General features: G+C 38.7%; 1 long non-coding RNA gene across 2 annotated transcripts; it reads left to right on the top strand.

Annotated features, from left to right (window-relative positions):
* The first annotated feature begins 1,959 nt into the window (after positions 1-1,959).
* On the top strand, positions 1,960-20,511 carry LOC107137489. Of its 2 annotated transcripts, XR_001502871.2 has the most exons (5): positions 1,960-2,100; positions 6,610-6,878; positions 7,051-15,409; positions 15,736-15,911; positions 19,743-20,511. It is a non-coding gene; the product is annotated as an uncharacterized LOC107137489 (long non-coding RNA). The 2 variants fall into 2 exon arrangements; XR_001502872.2 differs by lacking the exons at positions 7,051-15,409; positions 15,736-15,911; positions 19,743-20,511 and having other exon boundaries at positions 6,610-7,006.
* The last annotated feature ends 1,522 nt before the right edge of the window (positions 20,512-22,033 follow it).

The raw sequence follows: 22,033 nt of genomic DNA, 5'->3' as shown, positions 1-22,033 counted from the left end.
TAGTTAATGCAATATTGAAACAGCTTTGAAAATATGAGTTTGCATTAGATTAAAAAAAAACAACAATAAAACAAGCATTGTGAAATCCCTAATATTTCTAATTTGGGGATCCCAAAATACAAAAGGGGGGATTATAAATCCTAGAGAAGGTTATGATTGTCCACAGGTTGTTGATAGTATTGAGTGAGATAGTTCAAATGAAGTCTTAATAATAGATTAATAATTCTACAAATTAGGATTTTGCCCAATTCTATTCAATGTGGCCATAATGTGATCAGCATGTGTATTTAACTAGCAGCAACCATATATAAAAGATTTGTTTTCTCTGCAGTGGAACACTGCTGTACCATGTTTGATTGGGTCAGAAAGCAAGGAAGCATTTGATATTGTGGCTCACTGGCTGGTGTGGAGGAAGACTGTATCACGTGATACTTCCACGAAGGGTTTGTGGTAATTCAAAAGCCAACTTGGAAACAGCAATACACAATTATGGTGAAAAATGTTATAAACAGACATATGTTACACATCAACAACCCTAATGACTTGAGTCCATCAACCCTCCAAAGAAAAAGCATGAATATAAAGAAGAGATGAATAAAAAAAAGTATCCCAAAATTAAGTATTTGAAATTTTAGTATTAACAGCATAGGATTAAAAGCAGATTAAATATCTCAAAAGAAAAGATCAGTGAACTTGAAGACAGAAATAGGGATTGAAAATGAAGTGTTAAAACACACACACACACACACACACACACACAAGAAAAGAGAAGAAAAAGTTGGACAAAGTTGTGAAAACACCAGATATTTGCATGAGCATCCAGCCCAAAAGGGGAGGGTAGGACACCCCCTGAGAAGCAGTGGTTGAAAGTTATCAGCATGTAATGGGAACTGTATCTCCAAGAAGTTCCATGAGCTTCATCAAAGAAGCCAAGAAGTTCAAATATAATCACATAGTTGAAAATCAGAAATAAGAATAAAATCTTAAAAACAACTTTCTGAGCAGAAAGACAAAGAGAATAATAAGCAAAAAAATGTGAAAAGAAGACAGTGGAATCATTTTTAAAGTGCTAAACATCAAAAAAAAATTAACAAGCCATTATTTTATAGCAAGTTTGACATATCTCTCAAAAATGGAGGTGTTAAATTATATTGTTACATTGTGTGCATGTACAAATGTAATGTAATAAGGCCTTCCACTCAGTGCCTAACTATACAGTATTAATAAAAAAGAAAGAAAAGGGAAAGTATGGAGTTTTTTTTTTCAGACAAATAAGAGCTGAGGCACTTTATTTTCAACAGATCTGCATGGCAAAAAAAAAAAAAAATCAATCACATTAATTGAAGTTGCTCAAATCAAAGGAAAATGCTATCAATTGGAAATCAGGATCCACACAAAGAAAAGAAGAGTGGAGGATACAATAAACGTGTAAGACTGAGATTTTTTTTTTCATTTTAAAATTTCTTTACGAAGATCACTGAGTTTTAAAAATAATTATAACAATAATGTACTGTGGAGTTTATAACATCTGAAATTAAAAACTATGCAACAATACCACAAAAACTGGAGACAGAATTGGAATTGAAAGTCTATTATTGGACAAAGAAGTATAATATCCTCTGAATATAAAAATATTACAAATCAAAGGTGAATTTATTGAAGATTATAGCAATCAGAAAACAATAAAATGAAAAGTTACAAGCAGAAAGTCAGTGGTAGCGATAAAATATAATCTGAAAAAAATATTGAAATAATCTTTTTGGCAGAAAAAGAAAAAGATCAAAGACTGGATGGGGCAAGTAGACAGCAACCAGCATGCTGGTGGTTATAAATCAAATAGATCAATGATTGCACTGAGTAAAATTGTCTCCGTGTTCCAATCAAAAGACGTATCTTATCAGACTGGATACCAGGCAAGGTACAGCAAGCTGGCTACATGATAGCCAAAGTAAACGTAGAACTGCAACAGGCTAAAAGTGAACACGTAGGAACAGGCAGTCAGTCCACGCACCACCAGGACAGCTGGCCACCTGCACTAGAATGACAGAGTGAACCTTGGAGTCAGAAAACGCACCAGCGCTGAGCGGGAGAGTTCTCAAGGTAAAGAGAGGCACTCACTGAAGGACAGACAACTCCACACTTTTCTGCCTTCCATATTCATTCATTTTTCTGTCTCCCTTGATCATTACAAGAGCTGTAACCTAGTCAGTTTGTCCTGATTTGAATGAAATCACAGGGTGGTACCCACAGGCAGGAGGGCCTGGCTGTGGGAAGGTTGCTCACCAGGTGTGCCACTGGTCACACACCTTGTCCCTCTGGCTTGTCTCTCTGTCTCTGTCTCCTGGCTGAGGCAGCTTCCCTCTGTGGAGCCCCCCAGCCATGATGCTCTGCCTCACCCAGGGCCCAGAGTGATGGAACCTACTCATCATGAACGGAAATTCCTCTGCATTGTTTTGTTTGGTATTTTGGTGACAGCAATGAAAAGTTGACCAACATGGGATGTTTGTAGAAAATCTTTGAATTAAAAACAATTCTAGTAGTCATCAATAATGTAAAAATATATAACTCAATTATAAGATAATAAATTCAATTAAAAATTACGATTAAAAAATCTTAATATTTCTCAAAAGCAGAAACAGTGAGTAAACTTGTGAAAAGATGTTCTCCATCATTGGTCATCCAGAAATTAATTTAATATCACAATGACATACCCCTCCACATGCAGAAAATACTTATAAAAACATTTGCCCAAGAGAAATGAAAATATGTTCAATAAAGAATGATGCATAAATATGCATACCTTGAATAATAGCCCCAAAGCTAGAAGACAGCTAAATGTGTTAAATGGCGAGGGTGTTGACAAACGAATAAACAATTTGTGCTCATAAAAAAATTACTTACACACAGGCTCACACCTGTAATCCCAGGGACCCTGGAGGCTGAAGCAGGAGGATTGCAAGTTCAATGCCAGCCTCAGCAAACTTGGTGAGGCCCTACGAAACTTAGCAAGACCCTGTCTCATAATTTAAAATAAAAAGCACTGGAGATGTGGCTCAGTGGTTAAGTGACCCTGGCTTCAATCCATAGTACCAAAAAAAAAAAAATTACTCTGCAAGAAAATGCTTCATGAGGGAACCCAGCACCAGAGTACACATTCTATGATTCCATCTGTGTGAAAGTCTACATAAGAATGCAATCCCTAGTAACTGGAAGGAGGCACAAAGGGAGTGATTGGGGTGATGGAAGTGTCTTCTCTCTTAAATTGGTAATGGTTTCACAAATTAGCAAATCACATTGAAATATTCATGTAAGCAACGAATTTTGTGTTTGTTGCTTACAATTCAATATAGTTGATTGAAAACAGTTTTTAAAGCCTGGATATGCTGCCCAACCATAAATCCAAGATCCTTTCTGATTCTCCAGAACAGGGTGACCTTCAATTGTTCATAACAAGAACAAATGAGTTGCTTTAACTTACTTCCATCTGGGTAAAGAGTTTGCCCTTTAGTGTGATTTCCACTGATTAGAACGGCTAAGGATCTGTTTATCATGCTCCTCTTGTTATGGTCTTTTTGTTTCCTTTGAGGTACAGTAAACACTTGTATTTTAACCAGGTATTTGAACATTTTCCACTTCTTTTTTTTTAAAGAGAAAATGTTATAGAAAAGGTAAAACATCTGCATGTAGGAATATGCATTGAAAAATTATAATTAAAGATCTGGCTCTGAAGTTATCATGCATTATCAGTGGTCAGACCAGGTATCGATGCACATTTTTCTTCATTACAGCTGCCTGTTCAAGTCTTTTTGTCTGCCTCTGTGATAGCACAGGTCTGGGGTGATTTTTCTGAAAGCTTTCCTGTTTGTGCTGCCTGTATGTGGGTTTGTGATCTCTTTATCTCCACCATTTGACCCAGCTATCCCACTCCTTGGTCTATATCCAAAGGGCTTAAAATGAGCATACTATCGTGACATAGCCATACCAACGTTTATAGCAGTTACCCTTTTCTCTTGATGACCTTGGTTTCAGCAGAGCTCCTCGGGGCAGCCTGACTTCCGGAATTCTATAACTTACTTAATTTTGATCGCAGACTGCCCTGGCACTTTGCCACAATTTGGCATTGTAAGAGGTAATTTGAGGGATGGACCATGCCATATCCGACTTCCACAGAAAGTCCCCAAATGATATTCCCTCTGCCTAAGTATATGCATCATTTTTTTCTCTTTCAATAATTAAGGGAAATAAATCTGACTTTTAAAAATTAGAGCTCTGATTCCCAGTTTTGATTAATTCTAGAAGAGAATTTTCTATTTTTAAATATTTTTTTCTATTTCTGCAGGATGCCACTTCTGTCTTTCATTTTGTTCTATTTCTCAACCATGTAAAACCTAAATGTGAGTAAACATGTCCTGGCTTAATTATCACCGGTCGTTCTCTACTTATATTCCATTCCTCAGAAAATGTATAGGAGCTAAAATTTACAGCCATGCTTAGAAAATTATTAAATATTCTTATTATGGATCCACTCTTGGGAACTCTTATAAACTGTTTAAAACATATTTTCTTTGGAAATAGTCCAATTGAAGCTCTGTGGGGACATATTTATTGCACATCAGCACTCACAATTTGTGTAGATGAGTGAGGTTGGACTAGTTTTGTGATAAGGAAGTTGAAGGATACAATCAAAGAATAAAGAAGAAAGACTCTGGCAATAAGAAACACAGTGAAGAGAAATCAGGTTGCTCAGAGGGGACATAGGACATGACTTGCCACTTAGTCCAACTAGTCAAGGGATGTACTAGTCTCACCTGTGTTCTGCTGTGGCAGATTCCGCAGTGGTCCCACATCCTTCCTACTCAAGCTGCTTTACGTGAGGTTTCGAGCTTTCTCCCTCCAAGAGGCAGAGTTTACCTCTTCACTCCTTGTGACTCCTGCTTTGATTAATATCAGGAAATAAGATAAAAGCAGAGAACTAAAACACATCTGTGCGAGGTGCATGCCCTTCTCTTGATCATGGATCTTTGTAACCAGGTGAAAAAGCTCCAGCTAGCCTGTTGGATGATGAGAGAAACGTACCCTGCTGTCCCTGTTACTCTGCCCAACATCTTGTGTCATGTTAACACACACATGAGGCTGTCACACATCATCCAGCCATCACATCATCTTGACCTAACAGCTCATCATGAGACCTAATTAAACCAGCAGAGCTCCATCGAGCTGCCCCAGACCAGAAGAACCACCCAACCAAAGTCTGAATTGCAATTTAAATAAATGATGGATGACGCTGAATCAGCAGCAGAAGTTGACCGATACAAAATGAAAAAGTCAATGATCCCAACTGACCATACAGGTCAAGTTAAGCATTTCACTGAGAAACACTCATATAATCTAAGTCCTATAACCTCTTCTCAATTTAACAAATACTTATTGTTACCTAGAAAATGTACAGTTAAATCATAAGACAGACAAGTTATAGCATTCTATTTGCATTAATATAATATGAAGTATATCCATTCTTTTACTTTTTATTCATTTTTTATTTATTCTTTTTTAATTATAAATGACAGTGGAATCTATTTTGATATATTTATACAAACATGGTATATATCTTATTCTAATTAGGACCACAGTCTTCTGGATGTACACAATGTTGAGATTAACTGCTGTTTATTCATACACGTACATAGGAAAGTTATTTCAGATTCATTCCACTGTCTTTTCTATTCCTAGCTCCCTTCTTCCCTTCATTTTTCTTTGTCCAGTCATCCGAACTTCTATTCTTCCTTTCCCCCAACCCCTTGTTGTGGGGTGGCATGCACATATCAGAGAGAACATTTGACTTTTGGTTTTCTGAGATTGGCTTATTTCACTTAGCATGATAGTCTTCAGATCCATTTACCAGTGAATGTCATAAAGTCATTTTTCTTTATGGCTGAGTAATATTCCATTGTGAATATATACCACATGTTCTTTATCCATTCATTTGTTGAAGGGCATCTAGGTTGGTTCCATAGCTTAGGTATCGTGAATTCTGCTGCTATAAACATTGTTGTGGATATGTGTCACTGTAGTATGCTGTTTTTAACTCCTTTGGATATTGTGCCAAAGAGTAGTATAACTGGGTCAAATGGGGTTTCCATTCCTAGTTTTTTTGAGAAATCTCCATACTGCTTTTCAGACTGGGTACAGTAATTTGCAGTCCCACCAACAACGGATGAGTACATTTCCTGAATTGTTTTCAAATATATTCTAAAATGACTTCAAAATAACAATCTATATTAAAGATCTGCTTGAAACAGGAGTGAAAATGTTCACCTGTCCCATGGCTTTGGAAGAGAGGAGGTAAATGGGTGATGTCGCTGGTCTCCCAACAGAGACAACACGTCCATTTCATGTGTGTTTTGCCTAGAGATGGTATTCAATATGGATACAGCTGCCTCCATTATCAGGCACACTTATCTTTCATGAAAGTGGAGAAGCTGTTTAGAATGTGAGTGGTCAAGTTCAAGCAATACAGCCTCACCATCATCCTTTGTGCCTCTTCTTGGCATCACCAGAGGGAAGCTGGAAATGCCAATTGTCAGAACCTCTTCTCTCTCTCCATTTCAGCCAGGGCAAGCCACTAGAAAGATATTTGGAAACAGCAAGAAAGAAAAGCTCTCTGCCCACTTTAGCTGCAGGAAGGCTGGGACACCCATGTTGGATTCCTTGGACACCCATGTTGGATTCCTTGACACCCTGAAGTCCTCCCTGGGGAGAAACAACAGAGACCACATCTACCCCTCCCATGCAGAATGGCCTCACTTGGCTTCCAGGGAACCATCCACGTGGGTCCTGGGCTCAGCTGGAATCCTGGACCACAGCTCCCTCTAAGCCTGGTAATTCTGAATTTCTTAAAAAGCATACTCTGACCTTCACCCCCGAAATCTTCCTAATGATTGCATGAGTTTATAATTTTATATGTCAAATTTATGTCCAATAAAATTACCTAGTATGTTTTTCTTCATGAAATGTTTCAACTCATGTTTTTTGTTACTGTAACTGTTTCAGGGAAATGGAATCTTTAGAAGAATATAGGAATCAATCTTCCTACCTGCTTAGAACCAAAGAACAACCACAAAGAAATGGATGGCAACCTACTTATAATGTCACGGCCTATGTTACCTCCACGTTTCCCTACAAGGCAGAGCGTACTGAAGGCAAGTGACAGAGAGATTAAGTTGCTCATGATAGACTGCTATAAAGTGACCACTAAGTGGGCCGCTTCTAGCTGCTCTCAAGAGCTCAGAAAACAGGTAGTGCCATAGCTGCTTGAAAATGTGTGTGAGCTACTGATTCTCACCTAGACTGGTTTCAGGGCTCACACATATAAGAAATATGACAATTTCAGGAGCAAGAAAATTCAGAGGTGATTATGCAAGTGAGAAAAAAATGCATTTTTTTCTTTTTTTTTTAATGTGTGTGTGTGTGTGTGTGTACAGGGATTGAACTCAGAGGGCCTTTACCACTGAACCACATTCCCAGACTTTTTAAAATTTCTTTATTTTGAGACAGGGTCTCACTAAGTTGTTCCCTAATTAGCTGAGGCTTGCCTTAAACATGAGATCCTCCTGCCCCAGCCTCCTGAGTTGCTAGGATTACAGGCATATGCTACCATATCCCAGTACAGCTTTTGAAAATATAAGATCAACCAACCTCTAACTCCAATGAGGCAGCAGGAGATCTAGATTTATATTTTGCCTTTGATACTAACAGTGGGTATACGAACTTGAGGTTATTACTTAATATTCCTGTGACTACTTTTAAAAAGTACAGAGACAAAGGTAGGCGGGTCCTTCTGTGAACTCAGAAAGAGAACTTCAAAGGGGTCGAAGAAGCATCCCCAGCCATGAGTTCCAACCGGAACGGCACTACCAAGTGTTCCCCAGAGGGCAGATTGCACTTCTCACACTGGTGACCACCCTTCCCTTCTGGCTTGCCACTCCTGACAGATTAATCCTCTAGGAGCGTAAAGCCTCTAAATCATTTCTCTCTTCAAAATACACAATGGTTTTCTGCTGAGCACAAAATAGGCCGTAACTCTGCATCCTGGTGTTTAAGGTTTAAAAGATGGAAATTACTGGATTGAGGCATTATTATCCAAACTAGCTTTGGAATATAGCCACATATTAATTGGTTCTCTCAATAATCTATTTAATCACTCAAAATACATTCATTGAATGTCTCCAATGTGTCAGTTACTGTGTGAAATACTAGGGAACAGAGTCAATGAAGCACAGTCTCTGCCTTCAAAGACTGGCCTCCAGGTGAGCATGGAGGGCAGAAATACAGGGGGAAGCCATCCCACAGGGTGACCGTTGTTATGACGTAGGTGTGCACAGGAAGTGACAGGAGACAAATGGAGAATATCTAGCAAACCACAGCAGCATGTGAGAGGGAGCCTGGCCAGGGCCAGAGGTTTGAGGTACAGAAAGGGGGCACCAGTAACCCCAGCTACTCAGGAGGCTGAGACAAAGACGGCAAGTTTGAAGCCAACCTGCCCAACTTAGCAAGACCCTGTCTCAAAAGAAAACAAAACTAAAAGGGCAGTGGTAGATTGCTTGCTGAGCATGTATGAGACGCTGAGTTCAATTTCCAGTACAGAAAAAATAAAAAGAAAGAAAGAAAAAGAAAACAGCAGGGAGCAGGGTGTCAGGTGGGAAGCTGGATATTTCTGAGTAGCTAGGTTATGACATTTGTAAAACACAGAGGCCAGAGGATTCTGGAATGTTTGAGAACAACTTCATTGTGGCTAGAATTCAGGACACTAAAAGGGACCTGATAAGAGGAGAAACCCAGGAACACTCTCAGATATACAATATAAAGGCTGCAGCGTGTACGTTGGGTGTCTGAACTTGGTGGTAAAGGTAACAACCAACCATGCCATGGCCCCAGCACACAAGCGCTCGTCAGGCTTCTGACACCAAAATATTCCATAGCAATATGGAAATTAATTTCAGGAGAGGGATGCTGAAGAAAGATGGAGAAATTGAGATGCTTTCAACTCTAGGAAAGAAACTAAGTCTTGACAATTCCACTAAGGATGGAAGAAGGAGGGCTACCTTTCCCTTAGCCCTGGCTCCCGGCAGCCACTGGACCCCTGCACTGCTGATGGCTTGGGTGCCAAGTAGCTGCTCAGTCCACTCCACTCCAGAGGAGACAAGTGCATCTTTTGTGACTCCCCACTCCTTTCACTACCAAAGTCCCTAAGCCTTAACATATATCATCTGCACCGCATTCCTGCCAAGCTTTAACAGGTAATAAAGGAGGACCGGTGCGATTTATAGGACTAACATAGACTGCTTAGGCACTCCCATTGCAAGCCTCAAATCATCTGACCCCTCCTCCTGCCTACTGAATTGTGTTATGAGCAAGCTGTGGTACAGTATCTCAGAACACTAATCCCTATCCCCACATCAGTCGTGAAAATATTAAATTGAGAGAAAGGTTGGTTTGGGGGTGAGTAGAAGAAATCACTCAGTTAGAAAGACAGAAGCAATTGAAGGAACCCAAAACTTTGAGTTATTTAATTCCTTAGAGGAATAAGAAGACCATCTGTAACTTTTAAAAATAAAAAGCATTTTGAACCCATCACTCAAATACCATAGCAAGTAGTGCACTAAGTTTAGCAAAAGTAATTAATTAAGAAATCTGTTAGATGTTGGAAGCTTATTTTGAAATAATATCATTCTTTTATTATTCTTAAAGGATATTGGGAATCTGAAGTCCATTTAGAAGTAGGAATATATATATATATATACTTATGTGTGTGTAGACATATATGTATATGTGCACACACATACACACACACACATACACACACACACACATACCCATCAATTCAGTACTTCACCAGATAGGACTGGTATTTGAAAATGTGTAATCTTGTATTGCAGTTGCATCTAAGGAACTAAGGAGATACAACTAAGGATTTCTGAAACCTCAAGTAAAAAGCACAGGTAGACTGGGCTTAGTGACCCAAAGCTGTAATCCCAGCTACTCAGGAGGTTGAGGCAGGAGGATCATGAGTTCAAAGCTAGCTTCAGCAACTTAGCAAGTCCCTAAGCAACTCGGAAGACCCTGTCTCTAAATATATTTATTACAAAGGGCTGAGGATTTGGTTCAGTGGCTTAACGCCCCTGGGTTTACTCCCTGGTACTAAAAAGAATGAAACACGAAAGTGTACCAATAAAGAAAAATAAAATAAAAAACACAAGTACCAGAGAGGTCATGAACTTCAACTCTTTGTCACCTTTCCACATGGAATGTATAATTTTATTCTGAACAACAAAACTTTCCCTCCATATTTTCTTGTCATCAACAGTGATCTAAGTGCACGTGCACTCTAATCAACATAAGTGGTGAGAACATCAAATATGTGGGCTAGAGTCACCTGTGCCTGAGGGCATGGCACTTGGGTAAGTCCATGACAGGTGGCTGGACCAAGGATAGAGCATTTGTACACTTCCAGGGTAAGACTGGAGGGGTATTCCTCTGATAAAGACAGGCAAAGGAAAATGGTGCAGACGTCAGATAGGCACCTTTTCCACGTCAGAGCTTTAAGCACGAGTCACTCTCCACACTCCCAACTATGGATCTAACTTAGAACTTTGCATTTTGTTTGATAATATGTCTCCTTTCACTTTTTTATATTTTCCTTTCTGAAAAGCATATCAGAATCAGATAGAGGTTGGCAAACTTCCCTGGACAGTTAGCAGGACTCTGCTCAGTCTCCCTTCTACCTGTCTCAGGTATACGATCAGATCATTTGCCTTATATAATAGACAGAATGGGCACTCGTAACTGTGAGTTGAATAAATGTATATATTAACACATTAAGTAATTAAATTTTTGGCAAAGTGAGAAAGTGTAAAAATGTAAATGAAAATAAGATAGAAAGATAGTTATTTCATTCCAAGAAGACCCTTCAGCAGTTCATGGGGTCAACTTGAAGACTTATCCTACACATAAGTTCTAAAATGCATTGACTGATTTCCTCAAAGCTGATCATAGAGTCTGGAGTCTCAGATTATGGATACATGTAATATCCTTGTGATTTCTGCCATCTTTGGCTAGTTCTGTTGGGGAAGAGCCTCTTTTACAGAATGGTTTTTCCAGTCTTTGTCCAAAATTTCACTTATATGCTTCTTTGAGTCTAAAAGACTCACTAAATGATCATCACAGACATGGTCACTCACGGCAGAGTTCCCGATGGCAGAAGTTCCTTCCACTCTCCAGGTGTTTTTGAGTGAGTTTATAGTTCACCTTTCCCATAAGACATTCCCATGAGAGGGAGGGCGTCCTAGACTTTGGGTCTTTGAGACACAAAGATGGCCACTGTGGGACTATCCAGCTTCTACTCATGTAAGCCAAACTAATAAATCCCCTTTTTATAATTATATATAATACCCACATATACGATGGTCTTGGTGATTCTGTTCCTCTATAGACCCTGATATACCAATCATTATCATTAACTCTAAAATTTTTAAAAGCCACGTTATCTTCACGGTGACTCCCTAGAATGATCGTATCTGATACTCAGCACCTTTCTGCACACATGCCATGGCTTCCTGGCTCCTCTAAGGGGAGATGAAGCTCTCACAAGGCTCTAGATGAAACACCTAATGGCAGAGCCGGTCTGCTGGCTGCTGTCCAGTGCTCCTGCTCTTCAGCATGTTTTTTGCCATCACCCAAGGAAGAAAAGCACCTCATCTCCCGAATGGTCCGTGGACATCTGGGAGGCTGAAAGCACTGCAGAAAGCCTGGAAGAAGCACAGCAGAAGCCCCAGCATGAGATAGAATAGGCCCATGTCCACAGCAGGGAGGGCCACTGCAGATCCTCTAATTGATCATTTGTGCACATTTTCCTCAAGGGCAACTCATTGCTCAAGTGGAGGCCTCCTGCCAGGGTCACAGGTGATCCAAAATGAACATCTTTAATGAGACTGACCCCCTGGTGGGAACACCAGACAGCAATGGAGCCAAAGCAGGAAAATACTGCATGCATGTGAACTCTCAATTCTCAGAGCATCCCAGTGTGGCAGTCCTGTCAGAGTCTCCTTCTCTAGATGAGGAAACAAGAACAAAAAACTAAGCGCATGCTCAACATCATATATTGTGTAATTGGCAGAGTCCCACAGAATTCTTCCACTCGCTTCTTTTATTTCTGAAAAAAAAAAAAAACCCTCCAAATAGAATCACAGCTGCAAGATGCTATGTATTGGGTTTGTGTGATTCAGAATTTGCCATCACAATTGTTCACTCTAGTTTTGTTTGTTTGGTTTTTAATTTTATGGGTTTTTCAAACATAGCCTGATGGTGTCAAAGAAAAGAATTCCTAGAGTGTTTTTTTTTTACTATGTTCAATAAGCATTATAAGTAAAAAAAAAATTAAATGTTAAAATTTTTAATTTATTATAATTGAAATCTCTACTTATTAAACAAAATATTACAAAAGTAGGTATTGCAAGACTAAGTTCCTCTGACACTCTCATGTGCTTTGTCCAAGGTCCTTAACAACACTGAAGTGGACTGAGTTCAGAACTTTGGGGTGCTCATGCGTGTCTCAGGAGCTAACTCTTACTTGGATATGAAAGGTCCATGTCTAAGCTGCTGAGACTGTCATGTGTACCAGATTTCCTCACTGGGCTAACACAGTGCTTTGGAGGGTCTGAGTTTATTAATGCTTCAGTTACAAGTAAGGAAATACAAAGATAAAGGAACCCAACGTGGCCAGGCCCTGAGGAAGGCACGGCCCAGAGAAAGTGGTGAAAGGAGAGTCGAAGTGCGTGTCCCGGGAGCAAGCTCCTCCACATTCTGAAGATTTGTAAGTGACTCTGAAAAGCAAATTGTGACTTTGAAGTTGAGAAGGAATTTTTAATTTGACAGCAACTGTAGCAAGTGATGGAGGTCAGAGAGCCCAGGTTTGAGCAGGGGACAGGAACAGGTAGAATGGGCATCAGAGGTAGAGAAGCAATCAGGAATCAAACTGTCAATCCAACTAAACAATTTGGGAAGTGCGGAGACCCAAGTTAACACAGACTGTGAAGAAGGAGTTATCAAAGAGAAGCTATGGATTTTTTTTTTCAGGCCTTCTTTTTTGAAAAAAAAAAATTTAGTTGTAGATGGACACAATACCTTTATTTATTTATTTTTGGCGCCGTGCTGAGGATCGAACCCAGTGCCTCACACTTGCAAGGCAAGTGCTCTACCACTGAGCTCCAACCCCTGCCCTCAGGCCTTCTTTTTGATAATTCCTTCTTGAGATGTGTACAGGTAAATAAAAACTATTAAAGCCTTACATGACTGTCACCCCTATTAGACCTATTTTAGGTATACTTCTGCTACTTTTTTAACCTCTTAATAAAGTTTGTATCTTCCAGACTGCAGTACTTGCATTTGTAAGATGAAGGTAAGGCAAAGATCCCAACCCATATCAACTGAGGTACAGGTGATCAGGCAGGCAGAGGCTTCATTTCCCTGGCTAAGCAAGGTCATTGCTCCTTGCCAGCTTGAGCAGCCATAAAAGATGGATCTTTTCCCTTCATCAACCCTTAGGAATAAGAGATTGCAAGTCTTGGGGGCTGGGAAATGAGATAGGAACTTAGGAAAACAGAAAAAGAAAGATAGTAGACTGAGTCTCAAAAGAGAAGCTCTTGTAAGTCATTGGAATGCAGAAATGAATCTTGGAAATGCAAAGCAAGCATTCCTCAGCAACCCAGTCCAAGTCCTTACCCTCCACCCATGGCCAGTGCCCTGGACCCATGTCTTTGCATGCAAAATGTAATGTGTTAATATGTAGGCAAAGGGAAAAAGAAGAACTTTCAGATAGAGCCCCTATGGCAGGTTTAAACTTGCTGGAACAATTGGATCCTATTGAACTTAATTCTTCCCTATAGGTTAGAGAACGCAGCACTCTATAGTTATATAAATTATAACTAACATTCATCTAAAGAAAATTTGTTTGAAATATGTGAGATAATAAGTATTAATTGATGGGTAAAGATGTTATGTTGCAAGGCATTGAGAAAATTATATAAACTACCTGAAGAGATAAGGTTAGGGGGAAAAAAGACCTTGGTGAAGCAGCATCAATTTGAGGGAAAGTAACAGAACATATAGTATATTCAGGTGAAAATAGAATCCACATTAAGAGTGATATCAGTTGTAATGTTTTCTTAAACATCTTTTACCTCAGGATTTCTCCCTTATTCCTGCTTTTCTAGGAGGTTGCATCATGGATGAATGTTGACCTTTTTCAAATAGTTTTTTTTTCTGCATCAATTGAGAAAATCATATTGCTTTTTCCTTTATTCTGTTAACATGATGAATTATATTAAATCTCAAAATTCAAACCAACCTTGCATTCCTGTAATAAGCCCTTCTGATCTTGTTTTATTATCTGATATATATTTATGACTTAGATTTATCATTTTATTGAACTTTTGAAGCCATATTTGTAAAGAATATTTGCCTTTTGTGTATCCACTCCCTTTTGTTCCTTTTATTTCACAATGTCCATGCAGCATTTTATCATCAGTGAAAAGAGACTCCTAGTATGAATCAAAAGGTTTTCATTGTTCTCCATTTTCTGAGTTTTTGAAAAGAGAGAACAGTTTTTCTTCCTCAGAGGTTTGATAGAATTCACCTGCTAAGCCATCTGAACCTCAGAATTTTTTGTACAAATATTTTCTTTGTGGATTATCAATGTATTTCTACATTAATACAATTGAACTTAAGTTTTTCATTTTATTATTAGTTATTCATGATTTAGTTCCTGTGTTTTCCCTCCTTTCAGAGTTTGGAATTCAACACTTTTACAATTTCATTTTAATTTATCTACTTTTTAAACTATACTTTTTATATGTTGATTATTGCTCTAGTATGTAATATGCATATTAATATCTATAATATGTGACATTATTTATTTCCTACTCCAGAGTCAGATTATAGTTAACATTGTAACACTTTCTGCAAAACATAGAAACTTTTCAATTATATATGTCACACAGGTCCAATCTCCTCCATTATATCATAGTTGAAAAATATTATGAGGTTCCTGGTAGGCATAAGCTTGAGAAATAAAGAATACATTGTGTATATGTTACTGTATCGATTTTCAGAGAATTAGTGGTAATTCCTCCATTTGACAGATTCGGGGAGGTAAGCTGATTTGCCCAACACAATGTGGTTAGCTACTTGTTGTTGATGACTCTGAATCCAACCATTACCAAGGTTTAATATTTGATAAAATGCTACAGAAGCAGTATCTCCTCTGTCATAATAGGAAGTGAAGAATAAATAAGAACTCGAACTGTCCAGAGGTGGAGAGAACAGTGAAACAAGGACCACATCTGCCCACTTGAATGTGAGTTCAGGAATCACATCTAAACATGCTCTCAGGGAAGAAAATGGGCTCTTTTGCGTGGCATGTTGTGGTGAATCCGTTTATTTTATGATGTTTTTGCTTCTCTTTTGTCCTCAACAACAATATGAACAGTGCATTATATGGGACTACAAAACATACTTGACCATGATAGAGTATCATAGAAGAAATTGGAATGATTGTACCTATGTTTTTATGGTTCTCAGAAGATCAAACCTTTGCTTAAATTGTTTCCAGGTACTTTGAACAAACAAGGCAGACAGTTTTTACAACCTGTTCTTTCTTTTTCCTTTGCCCGTTTTTCATAGTTCACAAAATTGTCACAATAAAACAACAGGGAATATAGATGGTGCCAACTTTCTTTTGCACCTGTGGAAGTGGAATGTATTATTGAAGAAGCAGGGATATGAAGAAGCAGAATGGATCACGGGGAGCACTCTGTCAAGAAGCAAAGTTTCCAATTGGGTTGCAGCAGCTCCTGAAGGTAGGTTTCCAATAAAGATTGCAGGCATCCAGAATTTTTCTCTCAAGCCTTAGCTCACATACACCCAAGAGGAGTTCTCTGCTTTGCCAGGGAATGGTTGACCAATTTTTTTCCCAGAGAAAATCAGGGGATTTCAACATTCTCTACAGACCATAACTACACCTGTTCAGCAGTGTCTAAATCCTAGCCTTGGAGAGGAAATCCTCATTTCCTTCTAAGTTTGTTCTTCTCACATTTTTTCACTCAACTATGAAATAGTTCCCTGTGCCTCTTTAAAGCATCTTCTTTATAGTTAACAATAATAATACTTTATATTAAATTTCTCTGTTCCAATTACTCTGTAGTTTCTTTCTCTTGATTGGACTCTGACTGATTCAGAGCCGTAGAACTAAGATTAGCAAATCAGTCTTGATTAAAGCCAGTGACTGCCAGGCTATTTACAGAAAAGTATTATAGGAAAAAAAATTCAGAGTATAAAATTAATTCAAGAAGGAGAAGACAAGCAGTCAAAATTTGAGGCTCTTAGAACGTAGCCCAAGACTGTAAAATGATCAGGGAAAAAAAAAAAAAAACCTTCAATCAAGTTCAGAATTACAGTTGATGTAGTTAAGTCTCAGAAAATTGAAGATGTGTTCTCAATTATCAAGGTTTTTTTTCCCCACCAATGCAATAGGATTTCCTATATTTACCAATGACAGACATAAATAATTACCAGTTAACAATCAGAAAATAAAATTGTCTGGCATGAAAATAAAATGGAATTAAGTGTTTTGTACCATGGTTGGAACCCAAGTATACAATGATGTAGAGATCATTAGCAATAGAGAAGATCCAAACCAGCTCTGGCTATCTGCGAACCAATCATGGAACTCAACAATGTAGTATGAACTTCTTATGTTTTTTATTGTTATCTATTTATTTTTTATTATGAAGCAGATAGCTTCTCCAAACCTGTTATAATCATGCCAATTATCTGCCTTTTTTGATATGGAAGCACTCTTGTGATTTCAGAAAGACTAAGAATCCAGTCACAGTCCAGGTCCCCTACTGCCAAGAGTACAAGTTAAGATTCTGTAGTTATAAATAATGATGGGTGACCTCTGAAGGCAGGGACACCTGAGGATATTCACAGTAAGAAATTACACATCTGTCTCTTGGAAACACTACTGGAGCTGGTTTTAAAGTCAACTGAAGGACAGAAATATAGATTTCAGCCTGTGGATTTGTAACGTGGCAACTTTCTGAGCTTCATTTGAAGTAAAATAAATGAATGCCAGCAGATTAAGCACACTGAGAAAATAAGGAAACAGATTTTTATGGCTTCCTTCTACCTTGAGGAAAATACACTTGCATTTCCTTCTCAAAACTTTATTTTTTAATTTTTTAGAGATGTGTCCTTCACTGTCATCAATTTCCACAAGAATATTCGGAAGGGGCTTGATAATGCCCTTTCATATGTGATTTCTTGGAGTCATTCATGTGCATGCCTGGTAGAGGTGAATGCTGAAAATGTTGGAAGCGCTGATTTCTGTCATAGAACCACTCTCCCCTTAACCAATTTCATTCTGAACAAATGTTCAAACCCTTGTCACTGGAGCCATCAGGTGATCAAAAATATCCCAGATGTTGAGCTTCCAGTTAATAACTCCATGGGGTATAAATTTTGTCACAATATCAACTGGGAGGATTCTTTTTATTATCTCCTTTATTTCTTTTTCACATACAGACATTTGATGGGAAAAAAAAATTAACCTGAGTGTCAAGAGACCTGGGATCACATTTTGTCTCTGTTGCTTCTGCAATCTGTAACCGTGGGGTCCCCTTATCTCTCTGGGCCTCAGTTGCCTCAATTAAATGTCTGCACAGTGATGACAGTAATGCTATCTTCACATCATTATGGTGAAAAAGGCTTTGGAAAGCACTTTTTAGCCAAGAAAACCAATCCAAATCCAGTTGCATAAGACTTATTATGCAAGGAGGAAAGGTATCTGGAGAGAGAGAGAGAGAGAGAGCAGAAACTCTACAAGTTCACACATCGGTGGCTCCCAGTCTCTCCTCACACTCAGGTAGCAGCAGGATCAACTAGGGGTAGCAGACAGGGTGGAAGGGTGTTTTTTTTGCTGCAGATGGACCACTGCCCATCTTCAGGGAGGTTTGGTCCTCACAAGGGTGACTTGGACGACTCACGTGGTGGTAGCTTCAGAGGCTGCACCACCTGCCCAGTGTGTGTCATTCAGACACTGGCTAGAAGGCATGGGGTCTCCCTAGAGTCGGCCTTCCTGCCAGATATGCCCACCCTTTATTGTTTCTAACTGCAGTGCAGGTCTCTGTCCACTCAGAACATCATACCAGCCCCCGCTTCTTCCCTGACACCCGGCTCCGTCTTTCTTTGTGGAGAATTCCTCTGTGACACCCTTCCACACACATATACGTGTGCAATTCAGTCTTTACAAAATTGCCAAAGAGCAAAAGAGAAAGATGGACACACACACAGAGTGGGCCACAATAATCCAGAGATCACAAGCAGAAAGGACAAAGTCCAGGTACAAGAATAAAGAAATACCCATAATTTCATATGTTATAACACAGTGAAATGAGCAGAGCCTTTGACTCAGAAAACATTTCATTATATCCTTCACAGCAGTGCTCCGCTGGATGAGTTAATTAACTTACAGAGCTGGCTAACTCATCTGTAAAATGGAGATGATAATGCATGCTATCAGGTAATTTGGGGGATTAAATAAGATATTTTACAAAGTATCTAGGATAGTTCCTGACATTGACAAACTGCTCATAAATACTGAACCCTTCTCCTGTTTTTTTTTTTTATTCAAAGAAACCTGTATTCTGTAACAGGTAAGTAAAAATATCCTGCTATAATGCAAGTGATAGGTTATTATATCATAAGAACAAAGTATTATGAGAATAGAAAAACGAGGGCCTTGAAAAATGAAGTCTCAGTGGTGAGAGAGAAGTGTGACATCTGGTGAAGGGAATAGAATGAGTGAAAGCCTTAAGCAAGGCCAGGAGCACTGAGAGGGTCCTGATGGAGATTTGGGTTGACTTGGAGTGGGATAGGGACTGGCTTGGGAGTGGGGTTAAGAGACTGGCTTGCAAATGCACACAGTTCTACAGGCTTGGGATCCTCTGTAAAGGACCTCAAATGCACCATGGAGACATGGAAAGGCAAAATCAAAAATATGCATGTCCAGAGGTTATGAAACAAGACACACAAAAGATAAATAGCTTCAAACTCCCCGTTTTTCTGTGTTCTAATCACTGAATCTTTGGCTTGTGACCTCTATGATTAATCTTTAATATAGTCTTGGTGATGCATGCATGAATTATGCATTTCCTTCTTTTCCTTTTCATTCCAGCATAATCACTTGACTAAAATTCACTTCTCAAATTTTACCATACCATGATTTGTCCAAAAAATTGTCATTTTTTTCCCCTCATTTAAACCAGCCCCATAGAGTTCGGTATATAAAAATTCTTTTATTTTTAGGACCTGGTAAAAAGTAAAACTGATTGAATATAACACAAATACAACTTTATATTTTGTAACTTTTGTCGTAAAAAATATATTCAGCAAGGAAATTCTTCACTTGTCTGATATAAAAATTCAGGTGCTTCCACAAATTTTCTGATTACTCACAGATAATACACAGGTTTCATGGTCATTTTTAATGTCAGCACAATAGTAATTATGTGAAAAAGCTAATCTCTTCTAATTACAATTAATGACTGGCAGTTTAATGAATGTTTACCTGATAAAGATGGAAGGGAATTTTTTTTTTAATCTTCTTTCTTTATTTCTCAACTTGCCAGCTGCTAAGGCTGAACCTCCTGAGGTTACAAAGTCAGACACAAACAGGGTGAGGAAAGCCAAGTCCCCGGTGTCATATAGGACCTCATGGTCTCAAGGCCTGGCTCCTTCGCAGTCTACCATTTCTCCGGTGGATTCTTGGCTGGGCCACTTGGAGGATCCTTTCCTGGGCATCTTTGTTAGCCCTAAAGTATGAGTTCTGGAAACTCCTGGCTGTGGAGGTTTCTTCTGCCTCTGCTCTCGTGAAATTGTACTGAGAGTTCACTGGGTAAATCATGTGAATGGAAGCCCTTTGGGAAAGAGAGGAAGTAGAAGAATAATCCAAGAGGGTGTCAAGATGGATAGAAGGGAGGCCTGAAGTTGAAGACCAGCTGGAAACAGCTGGGAAATACAAAGAACTGATGACCATCTATGGAGGATACCCTGCATCTCGGGTGTTCTGTTGAGATCTTAATACTATTACCCATTGAAAATCATGAAAGAAGTGAAGGAAAACAGACTTTAAACAGGGGCATTACTCGCCAGATTTTTTCTTCTTAGCCAAAATAACGTGGTATTTCTAAAATACGAGTTGGATCATTTTATTTCTGTGTTTGGAGTTCTCTATGCTCATAAAAACTCAGCCTTCTTGTAATGACACAGAAATTCATGATCAATTCACTCCAGAACATAGAAGGAGACATCATTTATGATGGCTAAGTCTACTCATGATTTTAAAAAAAGAATTAAAAGAATAAATCACTTTAAGTGAACAATAAACTATTAACTCTCTTTATGGTTAACTTGTCTTCCTGTTATTCTCTCTCCGTGACATTCCCTTCACCCACTGTATTCCATCCTACCTGCATGATTCCAGTTTTTCCTCTGCGATATAAATTAGACTACTCCTAAATGTATGCATCGAGTTCTGAAGACCACACTGATTAAGTTTCCTGTAATTTAGAATGTTGACCTGTAAAACATTTATGTATATGGTTATAATTGCCAATCTATCTTCACATGATCTTCCCATGGGACAGTATCAACTCACTGCCTTTCTGTGGAGAGGACTGGGGTAATGGTGACCATTTTCCGCAGCAGCCAGGACACTTCCTGGCAAGTAACGTGCATCCAAGAAACATTTCCTGAATCAAAGGATCTTAGACACAGTTGTGTTTAAAAAATTTTGGCTCTGTCACTTATTTGCAATGTGATCTTGTAAAAGATTCTTACATTTGTTCAAGCCTCCATTTCCTTAGTATGAAATGAGAACAAATAGCATCACTTTAAAACTTGTAATGATTTCAACCAATGTGTGAATAGTATCTTTCTGCTGAGTATCTATTAATTTTCTCTCATTCCTTTCATATCCCCTTTCTGAAATCTGGGGGCAAGAAATCACCTATGTTAAGTGCCTTACAAGTTGTCTGGCACATTGTTGATGCTTATTAATGCTGGTGTTCTTCCTCATAGAAATGAGAGGGGATTTATAATTCCAGGATGTTGTTCAATAGATGTGAAGTCTTTCTTCAAGATTATTAAAGGTACATTGACCCAAACATTTGTATTAATTTTATACAAACAAAACTTGGGATATATTAATATATATGTATTAACATACATATATATTAATGTATGAATTCATAACTTTAATAACAAAGTGATAAAATCCACTTTCTAACAAAGTGATAAAACCCACTTTCTAACAAAGCCCATCCAAAATATATGTTAGTTTTGGCCAATGTATTATTATTCACTACAATCTACATGCAGAATATGCCACTCCTGCTTCATAGTCTGTTTTAGCTGGTAAAGCATGTGTTGGAACTAATTATAGTACTTGGCCCAAAGCACAGAATGTTTCCCTCAGCTACCTTTGAACTATCTTGCCTGTTACATTTTAATTATGAATCTGTACCCACATTCAAATCTGCTTCTGCACCTTGGACCCTGCTTATGCAAGAACACTGAATTTCCTAAATGCCATAGCTACTGTTTGACTGATTATATGTCGCACTGAAAAATAGTGGTGTGCCAAGCATTGACAGGGGCTAGATAGGGAGTAGGGGAGGATTTGTAGCTTTTGCTAATATCCATGATGTCCAAATTCCTCTCCAAGCTGTTCAAAGGTACCAACATGAAACCAATGCAGACAGTTGGGAAGGCACAGTGCACACCTATGGCATTTCCATCACAGGATACAAGAACTCAGACTAGCCAGGCATGGTGGTGCATGCCTATAATCTCAGTGGCTTGGAAGGCTAAGGCAGAAGTTTCACCAAGTTCAAAGCCAGCCTCAGTAACTTAGAAAGAC

The sequence above is a fragment of the Marmota marmota genome, unplaced genomic scaffold (assembly GCF_001458135.2).
Source record: "Marmota marmota marmota unplaced genomic scaffold, marMar, whole genome shotgun sequence".
NCBI classification, from domain to species: Eukaryota; Metazoa; Chordata; class Mammalia; order Rodentia; family Sciuridae; genus Marmota; species Marmota marmota.
The sequence above is the reverse complement of the archived record's forward strand: the minus strand, read 5'-3'. Positions and strand labels throughout refer to the sequence as shown.